General features: G+C 37.3%; 1 protein-coding gene across 7 annotated transcripts in view; it reads right to left on the bottom strand.

Annotated features, from left to right (window-relative positions):
• Positions 1–665: 665 nt before the first annotated feature.
• AKAP6 (A-kinase anchoring protein 6) overlaps positions 666–7313 on the bottom strand; it is a 558374-nt gene continuing 551726 nt past the window's right edge. For all 7 annotated transcript variants that reach the window (XM_078448340.2, XM_060619471.3, XM_060619475.3 and 4 more), the window contains one exon: positions 666–3874. The gene's annotated coding sequence lies outside the window, so the exon portion shown is untranslated. The remainder of the gene's footprint in view (positions 3875–7313) is intronic.

Genomic DNA, 7313 nt, shown 5'->3' with positions numbered 1-7313 from the left:
ATTCTAAAAAATACTAAACTCATTTGGAAATTAAAATAATTCGACTTGTAAGAAATAGCTGGATTATTTCAGTATGTTTTGATATTTGTATCTAATTTGTTCCCAGGAATTTTAGCATGGGTAAAACCTAAACTGGATGAACCAAACACAGCAAAATAATTAAACTCAGATTCGCAAAAGCCCTGAATTTAGATTGTTCTGTTGTTGTGTAAGATGAATATTTATTCAGTGACCAGAAATCTGAAATTTTTTTTCTGTAATTAAAAATTTCAAATACAAAAGAACATTTCACTTCTTCTAGTAGTCAGATCCAGATAATTCTGCATACTATTTTTGCTCACTATGTTTTCGAAAATGTAGAGAAACTAGATAGAAAACAGAATAAATGGGTCATCATTTAATTTGGAGACATCATTCTATTCAAGGATATGAAAGGCACTTTCACAAGGAAAACTATAAACCCTTTGTAGGCAGAGACCATGTTTTAGTTGCCTTTGTATCTCTAATGCCAAACACAGTGCCTCACACAAGTAGCCACTCAATGAATGTTTGTTGAATGACTGAATAAATGAATAAATAAATGGGGGGTGGAGGACCCTGCTTAATATGGAAACAGATTAGGTCTGGATTTGATGTAAGGAAAAGATTCAAGAGGACTCCGGCACTAGACTGGTCCACTAAAGGATGTAATGGATTATTTATTTATTTATTTATTGAAATTTACAATAATAGAATAAACATATATCTTGAATATACTTTTAGAGAAAACCACTTAAATGTTCAGATATTTTTCTACATGTATGATGATGACAGTTCCTCAGTTTCAAGGATTCTGTCTGCTAACATTCATTCAGGTTGAAATGGATCTGAAAATCATGGCATATGAAGGGCAGTTGAGGGAATGAAGAACAGAAATCATTAGCAGCTGGGAGAAGACGAGTAACTGACCTCAGTTATCTTCAAGGTTGCCATGAGAAAGAAGGGGTACAAACACTCTGAGCGGCTCCTCAGGGTTGAGCTAGAATCGTGAGCAATAATGAAAGGCAGGGGGAAAGGTGCCCTATGCAGCTTTTAGCCACCTAAGAAAGAACTTTCCAACAAAGAGACACTCCCAATCATGGGACAGCTTGCCTTAACAAATCATGGACCACTGTCACTGGAAGGTGTGGCAGATTTGGTGTGACCATTTTCAAGGATAACTGGGGAAGTCGTGCCTACACACAGCAAGAGGTTGAGGTGATTCCGTCTCTTCCAACCAGAAAAAGTACTGTTCAGTAAAAGTCATCTTACAAATTCAGTGTTAAAATTAAGTAGATAATTAGTAAACGAATATTGTTAATACCTCATGGTCTTAAACGAGCATATATAACAGGTAAATAGAACATAATGGTCAGTTTGTTCTTTGAAGGTTTTACCAATAGATGTGGCCCTTGGCATCACCCAAGGAAAATTTAGGTTGTCTCAATATATAAAATAGTTCAATACCTCAACAGGGATCCCGAATGCTCTTAGGTAGTTCAAGACTCTAGGATTTCTTCTTTCTCTGCATTTCCGGTCACTATCCCTGCCTACTCTGTTACTTCAAGCCTCCCTTGTTTTCTACAGCTGCCTCCTAATGAGACGTTTATCTCTAATCTCTTTCCCCTGTCATCATCTTGCCCACCGCTACTAGATGTCTGCCTAAAACTTCTTTTGAATAATTACTACCTATGCAAAAGCCTAGAATGATTAATCAATTTAGAAATACGTATGGAAAAGATTAGAAGGGACATAACAATTCAAATTGTTATTAAAATGGGAAAATCATAGACTAGTATTTTAAAAATGTTCTTGGTGTTGTACTAATGTTCTAATGATAAATAAAATCAGGTGCAAAAGAAAGACTCCACAAAGTCTTACTACCTACCGTATTACATACAAAAGCTCCAACTTAACTTTTTAAAAGACCCCTCATTAGGTCTCCCAGGCTACCTGTTTTCTCACCACCTCTGCAAGAAAACTTCACTCCTTTTCTATGGTCTAACTTTCGGTTCCCTTCTAGCCCCTTTCTTCCCTCTTGTCCCTCTTTGCTACTTGTTTGTGCCTCTTTTACCACTTTGCTCTGATCCTTGCCTGCAGGACAACCACTGCATCTCATTTGGGTGTTCACTCTGTCCACAGTGTAGGTAAACCTCCGAAGGGCAGGACCTTTGTTCATCGTTGCATTCCTCACATCTACAATAGTCCTTGCAGATAAAAGGTGTTAATTAACTATCGGTTGAGTGAATGATTGCATTACACATTTTTCTAGTTGTTTATATGTTATAGTGTAGGTCTCTCAAAATGAAAAGGTACATGTCATACATATTGCCTAATTCAATACTTCAATTCAGTAAATGTTTACTGAATACCTACTGTGTATCAGGCACTTTAGTAGGTGTTAGGATATAAATTAAAAACTGCATTTAACAAGAGCAGTAAAGACCAAATGGAATATTTTTCAGCTGATTTCTTTTTGCACAAAATAAATACACCTGAAATCTATATTCTAAATCAAAATAGTCAAATTTTCTAGACTTTTCTACCATCTTTCTATCAAACCCATTCAAAAGAATTACATAGAATAAATATGAGACATACTAGGTTCTGAAATCCAATATTAAACCATTAATGATAAGTAGAAATAAAAAAATCTAAGATAAGTTTTTCTTGGTTTAGGGGACCTGGCATTTAATCATTTGTGTTCCAAGATCTGTGCAGTGATCAGAAAGATTTTGAAAATTGTAAAGGCTTCACATGTAGTTTAATTTTAAGCCTCTTATGCGATATGGATATTTTGGAAGCTACTACATATTCTAGTTTTTCCAGAACCAGATGTAATAATTTGGTAAAGAACACAGGTAGAAGAGATCACTGATTTTCCTTTTCCCCCAATGAACTATGTTTATTATGCCAATTTTAATTACCATGCAATCTAATGGTTTAAGGCTTATATTTTCCACATCACTAGACATCATAAACATGAAAGCATTTTATACTGTCATTATACATCAATGTTTGTACTTGGTTATACATATATACAGAAATTATTCACACATCTTAACCTTGCTATTTCCTCCTTTCAAACCAACATAATTTTACCGTGAAAGCAGCTTTTTAATAAATGGTATAAGAAATACAGCAAGGCACACTTTTTTAAAAAACTTTTTTCTCATTACCACCTCAAGAAGCATAAAAAACGAAAATGTTGTACATAATTTAATAGTAGAATGTCACCAGTTTATAATATACAACACCATATAGTTGTTTCTTGAAGTGCTGCATAGATAATTATTTTTAAAATGAAATAAATAAAACTGCGCTTTTATAAGTTGCTTAATTTTGAAAGAAGGACCAGTGTTTCTTCTGTATGCTGCAATCAAATCAAATGTTGGCCTTTTAGGTAAATCTCTTTCAATAAACATAGGCATCATACCATTTAAAAAAATCCAGATCGAAACATGAAATTGGTCAAGTACCGGCAGGGAGGGGGGGAGGGGGTCATTCCAGACAGGTGAATTTAATGGACCATCAATTTGGTGGACCGCAGAACTTTAAAGAGTAGATGGGGAGGGAGGAGGCAAACAGAAAAGTCTCGCTGGAGAGGCGGGGTTGGTAGAGGTAGCTTGGGAGAGGAATCCATGGGAGAACAAGCAGCTTTGCCGAACTTCAAAGACAATCACCTAAAGAAAACCAGTGCACAATCCAGATCACAAGGCTCATGTGGACAAATCGCATTCGGAGGGAAGTTTCATCTTGGGAGAGGTCAATGTAACAAATGGCAGTGACGTGATGGAACCACAGACCAGCCCAGGGTGGGACTACGAGGCCACCCCCGAGTTACAGCCAGGCTTATCTACAAGAAACAAGAAAGTGACAAGAAAAGGTATCAGAAGTGTCTGTTTCATTTGCAAAACCAGCCCTTTGAGGAATGCTGCCATTTTGGAACTACCTGCTGATATTCTGAAATAAGAAGATACATAAAACATAGTAATTTTAATAGCCCAAGATTCGTATTACTGACAACAGTGTTTCAGAATCCATTGAAAAACACATTGATTTTTTTTAAAGTGACATGGTTTTGAATAAAACAAGAAAAGTCATCAAGTTTGACCTTTTCCCTGGATATAATCTGCTCCTCTGCTTGTGAACTTGGTTTCAAACACTCAAGATAGCTTCAAATCACTATGAAAATGTGAGGCTGCTGGTGCCAAGTGAGGCAGCAAAATATCAACAGTGATTCACCGACTGGGAACCTGGGCCCTCAGGTGGTTTAACCTTTACTTCAGCGACTGTATGTGTGACAGCAAAACTGAACAATTCGGCTATTACATAGTGGTAGAATATTCATAGCATCGTTATACTCCCAAATGTTTCAGCCCCTTGTCTGTAAAAGCAGATAACTTGGGCTTCTAGGTCAAATATGAATGCATTTCATTTAAGGTACAGATGCACTGTGCAAATAAGAATGACTCAATTATATCTGTACATCTTGATAGCTCAGATACAAATTCGTTCCAAACTCAGTCAGTTCTGCCTATTTCTAATTGGCTGAAAGCAACAAGTCGGATGTGAGGAACAACTGAATTCCAGGTACAGGCAGTACAAGATTTAGTTTCTTTAAGTCTGCTGACCAGCTCTCAAACAAAGCAGGCTTTTGCTTGTCTGGGTTTAAAAGGAGTTCTGATGTCTGATGTCAGTTTGCTTTACTATCTTTCTAGAACTAAATATTATCATTCTCCATCTTTCTCTCTCTGTATAATCTTGTAACCCGTTTAAAAGCCAGAAAAACTAGCAAATGTGGTTTGGGCTGAAGCCACAGGAAGCTGGGGAGAAAAGGCAGGTTCTCAAGAACATGGAGAGATAGATAGACAGGAACAGATGGGACAAAATTTGGTACAGTAAAATGCTTCAGTAACTCAAGAAAGATCATGGTGCATTGTTCACATGCTGAGGACATGACTCATTGGAAATCTGGACATTGAGTAAGGACTCCTTAGGTGAGGCAAAGCTGGCCTTACTAAATGCTGGTATTTAAATTCTCTATGGATAATCAATTCTTTCAACTTGGCTCACTTGGAGAGGGACAGGCAAAATTGATTGAAGCACAGATCTGGGGTGTGTGTGTGTGTGTGTGTGTGCTCGTGTGTGATAGGTGATGCCAAATAAAATCTTCATTATTTAGCATGGTAGGGCTAGTTACTCAGAAGGGCTGGATAATTTTTTTTAATTTTTAAATTTTATATTTAAAAATTTTTTTTTAATTTATTTTTCAGTCAGAGACAGACCATGAGCAGGGGAAGGACAGAGACAGAGGGAGACACAGAATTCGAATCAGGCTCCAGGCTCTCAGCTGTCAGCACAGAGCCTGATGCAGGGCTCAAACCCACGAACTGTGAGATCATGACCTGAGCTGAAGTTGGATGCTTAACCGACTGAGCCACCCTAGCGCCCCCAGAAGTGCTGAATAATTAAAAAACATTTCACATCCACCAGAACCTTGATTTATTAAAGTGATTTTGAAGGTAACTTTGATAAGATTATACTTGTATTCTTTAGTGAAAAATTAATAAACTATCACCAAGAGTAGTTTCTTAAACCTGCTTGGCCAGCTTCAGATCATATTAAATACTTAGTGTCAATCAAACTAACAGAATAAGAACTTATATTGTATATGAGAGGAATGTGTGGTGTTCAAGTTTTCTCAGTTTGTAAAAACTGAGTAGCAGCAATTTTACTAGGTATGTGTATGCTCAAGCATGCGTAATTATAAGTGATTGCTGAAAATCTAAAATCTTTGAACTACCAACAATCAAATTTGCAGACCAATAAGATAGGAAAAGCAATGGAGCTAAAAAGATCTGAAGGAAATATATGAGTCCTAAGTAAACACAACCCCTCCAACACATACACATATACACACACAAACACACAAACAAAACTGAAAAACAGAGTAAACCAAAAGGGAAAAAGAAAGGACACATTGGCTGCATGTGATGAGTTAAATTTTTATACCACAGGATTTATCCAGCCTGAAGTTTACGGTTAAATAATTCACCAAAGATCAGAGGCTTATGATGAGGATTATGAAGAAATAACTGTCAGAATACAGCAGAAAGATTAGTGCAAAGTACATCTCTTAGGCAGGTCCTAGGAGGCACTCTAGACATACATTATGTGCTTCCTCCAAATTAGGCAGAAATATCTGGATCTACCCAGTTACCTTTCCTTTGATGTGATTTGCTAGAACTGACCTCTCTATTTTTGTAGAAAAATGACACATAAATGAAAATAGTGAAAAGCACAGCAGTGTGCCTAGAAATCAGAGGAAATGCATCCTGTGTTAGATCATGTTTAAAATTCCAACGGTTTCAGTGGGTTTTTAATTAGAGCAGTAATTGAAAAACCTTCTCAAAAATTTTTGAAAAAAATATTTGTTACCAGTGCAGACTGTATCTGCTATTCTAAGTTGAAGTTCCTCCAGATGACATCATAATTTCATCACCTGAGAACTTATTTCTTAAAAAAAAAAAACAATAGCCCAGCAAATTGAATATGGTGTATTTTATTACCCTGATAGAGCACCCTGACTGATGGTTTTGAAGTGACTTTAAAAAGTAGACCACTTTTTGCTCCTTTGAACCTTGTAGGAAGAACAATGAGAACAGTTAAGCTTTTAGAGACATGAAGTCTCATATTTACCAAATAATTTTACTATGTATTCTGATAACACCAAGGGCATGTCAATGTTTTGAGATTAAATAACTCATCCTGGTTAGTAGTATTTTAACAAAATGTAAATGTTTGTACCCAGGTACCCAAGGCTAATGACTGGTGAAAAATCTGGGCATTTGGGTATTTTGTCTGCATGATACTGAGAAAAATGAATAGGGCAGTAAACATGGCTATTTAAATGGCCCTCGGGTGATAATAAGTCACTTGGGGGCGATGTGAGTTCTGCAGAAGTAAAATCTGGCTGCTTCCCCATTGCCTGAGATAGGGCCAGGAACCACATCTCGGGGGCGGGGCAGGGGGGTGCTCAAGAAAATATTGCTGGCTGGCAGGCGGGCTAGCTGATAGGTTTACACTGTGGTGTCGGTAAAAGGTGAGGGATGCACAGATCCAACAGCACTTTCACTTCCCCGGGTCTAAAGATGGAGCTGCTTGTCATTTACATGTCAATTCTCTATCTATGTAAGGGACAGAAGAAATTCCCAGAGTGCCTAAAAGGGAAGAATGTGACCCGGAGGCTTCTCCAGTGCCAGAGCTTCTGGAGCTCCGGATCTCAGCATGAC

The sequence above is a fragment of the Panthera onca genome, chromosome B3 (assembly GCF_046562875.1).
Source record: "Panthera onca isolate mPanOnc1 chromosome B3, mPanOnc1 haplotype 2, whole genome shotgun sequence".
Taxonomy (NCBI): Eukaryota; Metazoa; Chordata; class Mammalia; order Carnivora; family Felidae; genus Panthera; species Panthera onca.
The sequence above is the reverse complement of the archived record's forward strand: the minus strand, read 5'-3'. Positions and strand labels throughout refer to the sequence as shown.